At 37.2% G+C, this 13,895-nt stretch overlaps 1 protein-coding gene across 4 annotated transcripts in view; it reads right to left on the bottom strand.

Annotated features, from left to right (window-relative positions):
• The window catches only part of fam49bb (family with sequence similarity 49 member Bb), a 61,617-nt gene that overhangs the window by 19,908 nt on the left and 27,814 nt on the right, over nucleotides 1-13,895 (bottom strand). For all 4 annotated transcript variants that reach the window (XM_066723451.1, XM_066723447.1, XM_066723452.1 and 1 more), the window contains exon 2: nucleotides 13,545-13,627. The gene's annotated coding sequence lies outside the window, so the exon portion shown is untranslated. The remainder of the gene's footprint in view (nucleotides 1-13,544; nucleotides 13,628-13,895) is intronic.

The raw sequence follows: 13,895 nt of genomic DNA, 5'->3' as shown, positions 1-13,895 counted from the left end.
CAGAAGAGCTACAAACTTGGGGGAGGGGTTTGCCATACAATCTTCAGTGGAAATAAAGAGTTAAAAGAGTCTTTGATTGCCTCAGCATATGAAAAGTCTTTCCAGACAGTTGTAACTCTGGCTTTTCCCCGATGAATTCGTATGCTCCCATTTTCTGTTGTGCTGACAAGTGATAGTGGATTGTCTGTGACTAGAGGGCACTCATTTGTCTAAAATATGCTGGCAGTCGACTTCTATTGGCTAAAGCAACATTTGTGACAGTGCGCTGTATCTATGCAGTAAAAATGGATTCCAGTAATGGGAGAATGTTTTGGAAATGGTGGACTAAAACAAAATACATGGATGTAGGTTAAACTCTGATCTTTCAAGAAAATTATATAGATTTATATGTTTTTTTTTTTTGTTGTTTTTTTGACAGATCTGTTACCAAACGAATTACTATAAGGGAGGAGTTTAACAAAGTCCTGCAACAGTGATCAGAAAGTCTGCTTTTCTGGGCACTCTACTCATCCTCTGTGCACAAAAGGTAATGCCTCTAATACTAGAAAAAGTAGAAAAGTGTGACATGATCCACATGTGTTATCCCCCACCAAAACAAGCACTACCCGCAAACTGTTTAGTCCCCTCAAAAGCAGCATGCATTTGCACGTGCCAATTGTATTCATCAAACAGCCTTACACATTCTCCTCCACTGAAGCCCATGCTGCAGCGCTTGCACCACGTGGGCCATGCACTGACAGGGATCCAGGGGCTAACAGAGGATACAGCTTTAAACTTGACCTAGATTCTCCCAGCAACATGCCACATTGCATTAGATGATTTGGCCCATTAAGAGCTTGCGGAGCCGTGTGATGGTGCTATAAACTGTCGGAATCGGACAGGCGGAAAACACAGAAGTACTTCCTAAAAAGACCTTGCACGCATGTCTCCTGCGATGCCCATTTCCCCGCAGCTAGCACCAAAACAAGGCAGGGTTTGACTCCCCAGGATATCAAAACCGTATAACTAAAGACAAAAATCGCCCCCAATGCATGAAAGGTAAACCCTAGTAAATGATCAGCACAATGAGGACAAAAAATTAATTATGGTGGACAACAATGCTTATTGTACATCAGTACACACTCTTGCCTTGAGTAGAGTATCAAATTAGCTGGCCTTTAAAGCTACTGAGGTTTAATGTGTTTTTTTCAGCAGGAGTACAAGCACATAATGAAGAATAAATGCAAATAAATGTATGCTGCTTTCTCTGCTATTCATTAATTTGTGTATAAATTACAGTGCTAAAGAAACATGCTGATTTATCTGAATGTACCTTTTTCCTAAACTATAAATTGGTTGCACTTAATTGCAGTCTCTATTTATTTCTCAATTAACACTAGACACGTGACAGACAAGTAAAGGAATAATGTCAGCAGCTCCAGCGAGAACTTTCACAATTCTTGATTGTTGTACAGGAAACGCGTTTGTTGTTTTTACCTTGTACAACAATCAAGAATTGTGAAAGTTCTCGCTGGAGCTGTATTTTTTAAACAGTTAATTAGATATTCTGCAGTTCATAATTTTACTTTATACAATGATAATAAATTACAGCACTGAACATATCGTTGGTAATTAATGCAGACAAAAAGTGTAAAAGTGCCGTTTTCAGCAGGCGAGGTTTTGGTGGGGAATAAATCCCCAGCCTTCTGGTCCTCTTTAGCCATCTGTTCTTGGTTCAAAACAAGTGGATTGAGTGCAGGGCTCTCTGTTCAGACCCCATAGGAAATCAGTCCTTGTCAACCCCAGGTACAGTACAGCAGTCTTCCCCTTCCCCCCCCCCCCCCCCGCCAAAAAAAGCCTGGTTCTGAAACAGCAGGGGGTCTCATGACAGGAGTCCGACTGGTTTACTCAGCTTTCCCAAAGCACTCTCTGGTGTGAAGCTTGACTGGATACAGTGACATTTCTCTCTCCCTCTTCATCTCCTCTGCCTCAACAACCCTTTTCAGAGCGAGAGCAGTTCACTCTCATGTTCCTTTAATTATCTCTAAATGTGAAAACGACATAACCAACTATCTGAAGAAGAAAAAGGCTCAAAATTGACCCAAGTTATACTTTGCATACTTTAAATTGTGCTTTCATTAAATTATATAGTAGTATCCAAATGTATATAGAATCACACAAATCTGATTGACAGTGTTATGTATTCAGAAATGTATGCAATTATGAATTACACACACACACACAAACATATAAACGCACCCACACAACATGGTATGGTTGAGTATTGCAAGAGGTGAATAATTACCAGCTCATATTATGGAATAGTAAAAGGATAAATTACACACTGAATCAACTACTACAGGGGCTTTGGTCTAGTGCACAGTACAGCACAGATCATTGGTTTCAGCCCCTGGTCATTCTTGCCAGGATGAAGTTCCCAGATGACATTAACCACTGTGCGCTAAAGGCTAGGGGCTCAGTGTGCATAACCAAACATTCGCTCTCAAAACATAGCACTCAAATTATGCATGCTCAAAGGTATGTTTAGCCAGTTACTCCGGCTGTAAACTGACCAGGGCCCTGCATATTTTACTCATGTTGGTCAAAGCACCATTTGAGTAACTTCAGATTATAAATCTTCTCTTAACTCACATTGAATCTGGTCTGGAATTAAAACTAGTTTGCAAACAATCTTTAAGTGCCAATGCAAACCTGGTTGTAAATGTGCAGATGTGAACATTTATATTTAATATACATAGACCAAATATATTAGAAATGTATTCACAAAAAATGACCATTAGGAATGATGGCTGTATTACTAAGGTTTCTCCTGCAAAATGTGTCCTTACATTTTTAACACTGCATTCAGGCAGGGTAGCATTGGCCTAAATATTTATAGGGCTTTTTAAAATAAACTGAGGTTTGAAAAGCACTGGTAGACTAAATAAAGCATGGGCGTTAACCATTACAAAAAAGCAAATCCGACTCACAAGATTTATTTTAACAAGTGTGTAAACAGCGCCCTCTGAAGGTGGTTTAACAATGTGGTTTACTAAAGCACATATACAATATAAGCTTCAAGGAAATGTTTAACAACTGAAACAACAGATACCTGCAAACGGAGTTATTTGATCCATTAAATTAAAGACTGTGGTACCTTGCAAGATTAATAGTGAATAGGTGCTTGTTGTGCGTGCTCAGTTTTAGAGCTTACAATTAGTTCTACTTTGCAAGTCAACCCACCATCTTATTTTAATTTCTGAGAATTTCAGAAAGGTCTTTTAAAATGTATACACGTTGCAACGGCATGAATCACAGATCTGCTGCATTTCCATGATAAATAGTTTATACAACATCTTGTAATGCTGTTCTTCAGTTAATGAGTAACTGACTGGAGACCATAGATGAGAAAAGTAACAACTGCCCTTCAGTGAACTATTATTGTTGCCATTTCTTAATAGATACGAGTGATTAAACTCTGCCAACTTGTAGCTAAACTTAATTTGTTTATATTTAATTATATTTAATTCATTTATATATGGTGAATTATTCAGTGAAACACATTCTCGTGCATGTATTTGGCCACTCTCAGGTGCAATAACCATGAATAGTAAGGTTGAACTTCGAATCTTCTAAAATGTTTATAAACAAATCAACATTGGCAATATTAATATATATCACAATGAAAACAGATGAGACGCTTATACTTACATCTAAGCAAAAACATGCACACATAAATGCTCTAGGCCTACAAGTGGCAATGACAATATTATTTTTTCTTTAAAGAACATTGTAAAACCAGGATCAAATTTTACCAGCATGAAAATTCAACCCCCTCTGTGTACACATTTAGGCTCAGTAATTCCAGAGATATGTCAAACCCTCTGTAGGTAATAATTATTAAACTACAATAGTCTGTCATTCTGCTTACATGTAAGGCTTCCCAGTAGGATTCCGTAGATTTTTAAAATAATATTTATTATCATCCATCTTCAATACCCACCACTACAGTACCAGTTCAGGGTCACATTGAGCCAGAGCCTAACCTGGCAGACACAGGGGACTATACATTTTAAACCCATCTGCAAAACCATTTATATAACTATATTAAAGCCTATGACCTGTGCAGTTATACTGAGGGGTGGCTGTAATCAATGATTTAAAAATATATTTAAAATTTTAGTGAGGTACTATTCTCTTGAAGCACACTATTGAAGAAAACACTTGCACTGAAATCCACGGAAACCTTAACAGCGGCAAATTAATATTGAATCCTAATATCTGAAAGGCCATTAGTACATGGTCTTGCAAAATGCATGAATTATATATATTTGATCACATCTATATCATAATATTTAAGCCAGAAAAAAGCTTAGGCTACATCTTAGCCAACTGCGACCCCTTGTGGTGTTACACAAGAACTGTAGCCTGCTTGATCGTGTAGATGTTCTCAGGTATTTATTTTTTTTATATTATAATATTCATTCACATTATTGACTGGAAAATAAATTAAGTGCTAGAAACAGACACAGAGGCCCACAAAGGTGTGCTCAGTGGAAAGTATAGTTACCTGATCTGTCACCACTGCCCTGTTTACAAAGCTGAAGCAAGAGTGCACTTGAAACCACAGACAAGTAGCTACTGATCTCATCCTAGGCCTGTTCCAACAGACACATTCAAACTTGTCACATCAAGCAGCAGAATCTCCAAATCAAACTCAAAGCTAAACCATCACTACATAACTAGAAAGCAAACATCCTGCTTGCTTTGTAAAATTGAATGGTTTTACATAGTTATACTTTAATTTCAAGTTCTCAATGGTGAAACAAAGCACTTTCTGCAAAAGCTTGTGAACACCTGCCATGGGCTGTACTTGGTCGGCACTTAGACACAGCGAATTCAAATTTGTTTGTTAATCAAAGAGTTTTAAATGGTCACAGTACATTTAATTTCAGTTTAAATTCACAGTACATTTATGCAGTCATAAAATACTTATTTTTAATTAAACCCATAGATAACTCTAATACTATATTTTAAGAGAACTGGGTGTTTTTTAGATTTTATTTTGCTACTGCTACTGTAAAACATGAGGTTTTGAATTAAACAAATCTTTAAAGTTAACAAAATTAAATTAGACTGGATTGCATCTATAGCATATCTTTGTCACCAGTTTTCTTGTACTCTAATGTGGGAAATAAAAATAATAAATGTATTCACACACACAAACCCTAGTATAGATTATAATCTCAATAAGACAACAGACAACTTTTTACATTATGGGAATGATCACAGATGAAACCCTTTGATTAAAAATATATACATTTTCACATTCCTGCATTTTCCATATTAGGCACCAGTAGATGGAGACATTACTTCTTTGATTGCTTCACAGCAGACCTCATGCATTCATTACACAGAGATGAGCTTTTGAATAATAAGCAAAATCTCTCTTTTGTACATCATGCACTCACCCTGCACGTATGCTAACTTCAGATGCATTAGAGCAGTAGTGGGCAACTGTTCCCGCAGAGCCTTAAATGTACAGGTTTTAAAGGTCTCTCCAAAACATAAAATCACTGAATTCTCGGAACCTGTGGTAATTTAGATTAATTAAAGTCAAGAGGTGAATCTATCAAGGATTTCAATAGGACATAAAATGGAACATGCTGTGGATCTTCAGGACCAGGGTTGAGCAGCCCTGCATTAGTGCCTATATTGTTTTGTTTTAATAACTTGCAATCCTTGGTTTCAAATTCTAGCCTGAAATAATCTATTAACATATGTATTTTATAATAAAGTAAAGCCAATTCAATAGATTGTCTATTCATTTGGAAAAATATGAGCCCAAAAGATCTTCCCATGGAGCTGAATGGCAGGGTCGCTGTTCTGCAGACTTGGTAAACCCAGTGGTAAGCACTAGGGCGTTTATTTCAGTCCTCACAACTTTCTCTTGCATTTGATAGTACTGTACACTTTCCAAAACACTGGAAAATGTTTGGAGCAGGAATGTGAGCATACTTGAAGACGTCATCAACTATGAACTACGCACACACTCCTATTTCTTTCATGACCACACTTGCATTCCCTGAATCATTTCAGTTCAAACTGCATTTATTGAAAAATGCTGGATATTTCAGGGCTTAGTCTTTATGACTTGAGCCTCTAAAAGTGTGAAAGCTTACTATAATTTAAATACATGGCAATATTTATAATTCTGTCTAATTAAATATATTAAAGCAATATGATCAACATTTAATAAGAGTTCACTTTGATAAACAAGACTTATCCTTACCTCTGAACAGTGTTCCTTTTTTTTTTTTTTAATAGTGCAAAACAGGAACAAACAAAAGCGAGAACATTTGTTTTTCGCTCATTAGTTCATTCTACCGCAGGCTTTTTCTTAAACTTTCAGGAAGAACCACGTGTGTTAATCATGGCATTCTATATTAAGGCACAATGTTGAAGATACAGAATGATTTTAGGCCTAATACAAAAAAACTCAGATCAATCTGGTTGATGTTGTATTAAGAGGGGAAATGAAAATGCCAGTTATCCATTTATTAAGCTCACATACGAAAACCTATTTATTACAATTTTAGTCCCAGACAATTTTTTTCTGTTGACATTTACAAACTAAAATGTCAAATGAATGTTGTAATTCAAACTTTTTCTATGTAAATTATGTTCTGAAAAAAGCTTTTGATAAATCTTAAAATTTGCATAGAGCATGCCTTTATTGACCACAATAGTTCCCTTGTTTTCAAAATAAATGGTTAAAATTTTGTATTACAAGTATCTGCATAATACAAGTCATGCAGTGTCTGCATAGAGGATTGTTTTTATATACATCAATACAAGGGTGGGAGGAACCTGCAGATTTTCATCAAATATGTAATGCACATAATGAATATTTCAAAAATTATGTCAGCCTGCTTTTTCGAAAAAATAAACCAAGAATTCCTCTGAAAGCACAGAATCTTGTTTTCAAAAAAGCAATATATAGACATTCTACTTTAAACTGTACTAGAGGTAACTTCCACATAGGCTAACATTTTTTGTGTGGACTCATATCTATGACTGGCTCAAAAGTGTTCCTAATTGGCAATAATTCTTCCACTTCCACTACAAATAGATGTATAGGCTGACAGTCTCTGACGAGAGCCAAGCTGGCTAGTCAAATGACATGGATGTTTTAAAGATTTCCCCTCTAGGGATATAATGAACATTTGAAACAGATTAAGAAAATGTACTAGAGAAAATAAAATTAATATTTGTCTACTGTGTTAACATAAAGGGGTTAACAAGTGGCTCATACATAAACCTGTAAATTTTCCTGGCAAAGAAACCAAACGAAAAAAAAACTTCCATTCATAAATGACTAAGTTAGTAATGAACAGTGAAACACAAAACATATGAACATAAGAAAGTTTACAAATGAGAGGAGGCCATTCGACCCATCGTGCTTGTTTGATGTCCATTAATAACTAAGTGATCCAAGGATCACATCCAGTCTATTTTTAAATGTTCCCAAATGTTCAGCTTCAACCACATCGCTGGGGAGTTGGTTCAGATTGTGACAACTCTCTGTGTGAAGAAGTGTCTCCTGCTTTCTGTCTTGAATGCCTTGAAGCCCAATTTACATTTGTGTCGCCGGATGTGTGTGTCCCTGCTGATCTGGAAAAGCTCCTCTGGTTTGATGTGGTCGATGCCTTTCATGATTTTGAAGACTTGGATCAAGTCCCCATGTAGTCTCCTCCGTTCCAAGGTGAAAAGGTTCAGTTCCCTCAGTCTCTCAGTAGGACTTTCCCTTCAGACCTGGAATAAGTCTGGTTGCTCTCCCCTGAACTGCCTCTAGAGCAGCGATATCTTTCTTGAAGTGTGGAGCCCAGAACTGTACACAGTATCCAGATGAGCTCTAACTAGTGCATTGTACAGTCTGAACATTACTGCCCTTGTTCTCAATTCTACACTTTTGACAATATACCCTAACATTGTGTTTGCCTTTTTTATTGCTTCCCCACATTGTTTGAATATGGAAGTGAGGAGTCCACATAGACTCCTAGGTCTTTCTCATGCGTTACTTCATCTAGTTCTATTCCTCCCAGTGTAATTATAGTGGACATTTTTGTTACCTGCATGTAATACCTTGCACTTGTCCACATTGAATTTCATCTGCCAGGTGTCGGCCCACAACTGAATATTATCTAAGTCCCTTTGAATAGCCTGTGCTGCTGAGATTGTATCTGCTGAGCCACCTATTTTAGTATCATCTGCAAATTTGACAAGTTTGCTAACTATCCCAGAGTCCAGATCATTAATATAGATCAGAAAAAGCAAAGGCCCTAATACTGATCCCTGTGGAACTCCACTAACAACCTCACTCCAGTTAGAAGCAACTCCTCTAATCGACACCCTCTGTTTCCTATACATCAACCAGTTCATAATCCATCTACTTACATTACCCTGAATGCCTACAGCTTCCAATTTGAGGATCAGTCTTTGGTGTGGAACTTCATCAAAAGCTTTTTGAAAATCTAAGTATATTATATCATATGCTTTCACATGATCTACAGCTGCAACTGCATGTCCAAAGAACTCAAATTAGTAAGACATGATCTGCCTCATCTAAACCCATGTTGACTATCTCCAAGAATATGGTTTTCATTAAGATGCTCCTCCATTTTCTGTCTAATCATATTTTCCAACATTTTACAAGTAATGCAGGTGAGACTGATTGGTCTGTAATTTCATGGCTCAGTTTTGTCCCTTGAGTACTTCCTCCTCATTTATCTTGATCTCTCTTAGGGTTTGACTAAATTTTAATCTAAATAAACATGTATTTACACGAAAGTAATACAAAAATGACTACAAAAGATTTAGAAGTGAGTATTTTTTCGAGATTGACTATTATACTGTAAATATAGTATAATTGTCAATCTCAAAAAAACACTCACTTCTAAATCTTGTTTTCCAAGATACTTAAATTTGTGCCCTTTATCCGTTTCACTTCCTCCTTTATTGACCTGTTGCTGTCGTAGTATTGAAAAAAGCTCTTTGCATTAGTTTTAGCTGCAAGAGCTATGTTTCTTTCCCTCTTTGCTTTCCTGATCCCTTTCTTAAGATCTCTTTGCAGCTCAGCATATTCCTTGTATTTTGTTTAGTTTCCAGGCCTTTTGTATGCGCTATACAACATTTTCTCTCGATATATTGTTTTGCATACTTCTATTAAACCATTTTGGACAATGTTTTTTGGTCCTCAATTTGCTAAGTTTTGGTACAAATTTCTACTGAGCCTCAATAAGTATATTCTTAAAATATAACCATCCATTTTCAACTGAATCTGTATCCAGTGTGCTGTATCCAAGTGCTTTTCTAAAATTATAGACCGTTGTTTTAGACTTGGTCCTTGTTTTTTGAAAGAATGCCTCAAAGCTAACCATATTGTGATCAGTTTGCCATTGGTTCTCTAACTACTGTCCCCCTGACTCTATCTTGGTCATTTGAAAAGATCAATTCAATGCATGTGCTCTCTGGTTGGGTCCCTGACAAACTGAGTTAGAAAGCAGTCATTTACCATCTCAACCATTTCTATTTCTGCTTCTGTAGTCCCCACTGGGCTTTCCCAGTCTATGTTTGGGAAATTGAAATCCTCCATTATAACAGCCACATCCTTGCTACATGCAGTCCTGATTACACTGTACAATGCAACATCTTGCTGAATATCTGAGTTGGGTGGTCTGTAACACACTCCTTCCACTAATCCTCTGTATCTTTTGTTCAAAAGATTAACCCACAGAGATCCTGTTTCGTTACTAGGATCTAATTTGAGTTCTTCTGCCTCCTTGTCATTTTTGACATGCTATGCCACCACCTCTTCAATTTTGCCTGTCTCTCCTAAACTGTGTGTATTCATCCTCATCATTTTCTGTAAGCCACGTTTCTGTCACTCCTACAACATCATAGTCACCCACCAGCTCTGTGGCTTCTAGGTCTGACATCTTGTTCCTACTTGTTCCTGACTTTCCTACAAGCAGTTTCCCTTTGTTTTCTTTCCTTCGTTCATCTCCCATTGTCGTAGCTCCCTGCCCCCCTGGTCCCTAGTTTAAAAGATTCTCAATTACTCTGCACATACACTCTCCCAATGCATTCGCCCCCCTTCTGTTTAGATGTAGACCGTCCGGTTTGTACAGGTCCCATCTATCCCAGAAGAAAGGCCAATGCTCCATTAACACTCTCTTCCCTACACCAAGATTTCAGCCACATGTTAAACTTTCTAATCTCAGCCCGACTCCTTGGTCATGCACGTGGTACCAGAAGTATTTAGGAGAAAACTACCGTGGAGGTTCTGCTCTTTAGTTTTGTTCCTAACTCTTTAATTTTGTCTTGCAGAACCTCTGCCCTACCTTTTCCTACATCGTTGGTTCCAATGTGGACCATAATCAGTGGATTCCCCACGGCTTTGGCCAGTAGCCCGTCTACAAGTTTAGGGAGATCTGCAACCTGAGCACCAGGCAGGCAAGATACCATGAGGGTCTCCTTATCACTAGAACACACACTGTGATCTACGCCTCTATGAATTGAGTCTCCTACTATAACTACCTCCCTGTTCTGGCGGGGAGTGGGCACCATGGTGCTCTGGTGCTCAACTGCCCTCCAGACACCCTCAGAGCTGTCACTGTCCAACTGTGTCCAGCAGTTGGAACCTGTTGGGCATTTCTAGTTCTTGGGGTGTCTCTAATGGTTGTGCGCACCATTTTCTGCGGTTACGACCTACTGTATCCCAGCAGTCCTGTACACTTTCCTGCTCTAACTCTCCTGGGTTTTAGCGTGCACACCATCTCTCTCATGGGCTGATTGACTATTTCTTCTATATCACTAATACAGTGCAGATCAACAAGCTGAGCCTCAAGAACACGGACCTTGATCTCTAGGATTTCAACATGCTGACGACATTCACAAATGAAATCTTCTTGGATGAGTTCATCCAGGAAGGCAATCATTCTGCAAACCTGACACTGTAGTGGCCACATGCTTCTAAAGGTTACAGTTTTTTTTCAGTCTCTTGGTTCCTGTTCCCTAGTGAACTGCTTACCTTTTTTTTTTTTTTTTTTTTTTTTAGCAGTAAAAGCCTTTAATTATTAATACAAATATTAAAAACATACATGGAAAACATTTACTGAATAAAGATTTGGGGGATTAGTAAATTCTCTAGTAAACTTCTACCGTAAACACTCAGTCCTATGGAATCTGCAATACCTTGAAAATAGTGTTAAAAACAAAACATCAACCAAAACATATAGCCTACACTATAGACATTACTGAACAAACTGCCTCGGAAGCAGAACTGTAGTACAGTGTATCCTCGTATAACAAGAGGTCAAATTAAAATTATACTATCAGATGTGAAATGTTGCCTGTTTTAAAATGGTAGTTGCCTATATGTCAAACAATTATGTTTGCAGTAAAATTAATGTATAATATAATAACTAATATTCATAATGTAAGCACCCTACATCAAATAGTAAGGCAAGAAACAAAACCCCCCAGCTTTTTCCTAATAAAAGGAGAAGTCTTCAGGCGTTATACATCAGAGATGGCTTTTTCTGCAGTGTCTATAGTATATTTTTAACCAGGAGGCATTTATTAGTATAAAAATATATTAGCAATTTTGTGAGTCAAGAAAAGAAGAATCAATGATTCTGTGCAGATACACTTTTTAGCTTTTCTGCTGTGAAGGTCATGTCTGAAGTTCAGAGATTAAAGCTTTAAAGTTTTCCAACTAAGGCAACTTTAATGGATCTTAAGTTGTAATACCTGGTCAATCTGAGCTCACAGATTTCTACAAGTATCACGTTTTTTTATATGCAAGCATGCTTCCAGAACAAATTAATCTATCAACAAAACCTATTAATCTAATGACAATACATTTTTGCTCTTCCTCATGTTTAATAGAATGTTTCATGTGGCAGAATGACAGCTTACACGTATTACTGTCCTTCCCCTGAAGTAACTAATTGAAAAAATGTCTAGAGGAATGTCACTTACTTCTGAATTTAGTTCCCCTAAACTGAGCTATCCCTTTCCATCAGACTACATTCCCCTTCATTGCCATGTCAACTAAATCACTACCCATGAGAAATTAGTTTTGAACATACTTTTACATTTACTTACATTTAATTGGGCTTATCTTAACACTGTAAACAATAGGAAGATAAGATCATGGGCAATAATTTACTCTTTATGCTTGTATATTAATTTTATTACTTCTATGAAACAACTTTCTTGGTTTCATTTCTTGGGAATATAGACCTACATTAAACATATATGTTCAAGTCCCTAGACTTTGACCTTTTTACAATATCTCCTGGCCTGGGTACTAATTATCTGCTATCTGTAGCACACCTTAGTCCCAGAAACAAACATAAAACAACAAATTGGGATTATTGGTAGAAAGGGGACAGTCCAAGGCTACTATTGTACTGTAGTCTGGCATACTAAAGTTCCTATGAACTTATCAGTAGGGTTAGAACAATACAGTACATTTTCATCAAAATAAATCACAAATGTTGTATTTGCTTTTCCAATCACAATGCATGCCCTATATAAATTATGTTTCAACAATCAACTCAATCAAACAATAAAGCTATTAGCAGTTGTGTTATGTATTGGTAACTCCCATTATGACATGGAGCCCTTACAACAAAAGCAGAATGTCCAACATGATCTTTCCTAGTGCAGGAGTTCCGTTTACTCAAATCTCCATGGAAATGGAAGAATCTTCATGTACGATCAGAAAAATATTTGCCATTTGCCATCACAAACATGTGAATATGAAATTGCTACAGCAAAAGTAGAATATATAACAGTAATAATTATTTGAACTCACAGAACTAGCCTAGTGGACAGATCATAAACTTGACAAAATTACAGGCCCTTCTAAAATTACAAATTATAAATAGGTCATCAAAAGAAAGATCTTCCCTCGAGTTTCCCCATCGGAACCCCCCCCCCCCCCGAAACTTTTAAAAAGTGGCCTTGCAAGTCTTGCTCTGCTCCCAATTCTCGTTCACTACGGCTAACCCCCCCTTGTTAATTCACTACGGCTACATGAAGAATAATATGTGCAACACAATAATATTGTAATATTTTGAAATCACTGCAACCCCACTTATCAATTTACAATACTAGGAATATCCATATGGTTTGCAAAGTGGGCAAAGAGGTACTGTACTGTGAGCAGTAGCCAGATTCCAACAGTGACACCCCGGTCCCAAGTGAGGCGTGCCTGTCCTCTCTGAGGCAGTCAAAACTCGCCCACTACATGATGATGATCATACAGGAGTGCAAGTAAAAAAAAAAAAAGATCATGTGATTCTTAAAATTCTGAATACATTAAATTCTGAATAAATAAATTTTCTTGAAAAAGTACAGAACGTATTTTATTCTATTTGTTGTTTATTACTGCAGCAGAAGGATGGGTGCTTTGATTAAAGCTTATTTCGCTAACACAGCTCTTAGAGACAAATATCAACATCCAATTTGAAGACAGCTGTGTCAATATTTACCAGCAAGCAAGATCTTCAAGTCTCACTGGAAAGGTCCAGCCTTGCAGACAGCCGAGGTCACCGTCCTCCTACTGTTTCAGTGTCTGAAAACAAAAACAAGATGGATAGTTTAGACTCCCCAATTCTAACGCAGAGGATCCTTTCATTTTTCAAATTCTTCACCTTCCCAGTTTAAATTCCTATGAAGTTTCACAGAAAAACACATTTGTAAAATACTGTGTGGGACAAGATTCTACCCTGTGATTTAGCTAAAATCACATTAAAAATATTTCAAAACAAGGAAATGCTTCCAAAAAAAAAAAAGATCACCTAGGGCAGGGCGATATGACTTAAAAATAATATCTCGATATT

This window comes from Amia ocellicauda, chromosome 2 (assembly GCF_036373705.1).
Source record: "Amia ocellicauda isolate fAmiCal2 chromosome 2, fAmiCal2.hap1, whole genome shotgun sequence".
In the NCBI taxonomy this organism is placed as follows: Eukaryota; Metazoa; Chordata; class Actinopteri; order Amiiformes; family Amiidae; genus Amia; species Amia ocellicauda.
The sequence above is the reverse complement of the archived record's forward strand: the minus strand, read 5'-3'. Positions and strand labels throughout refer to the sequence as shown.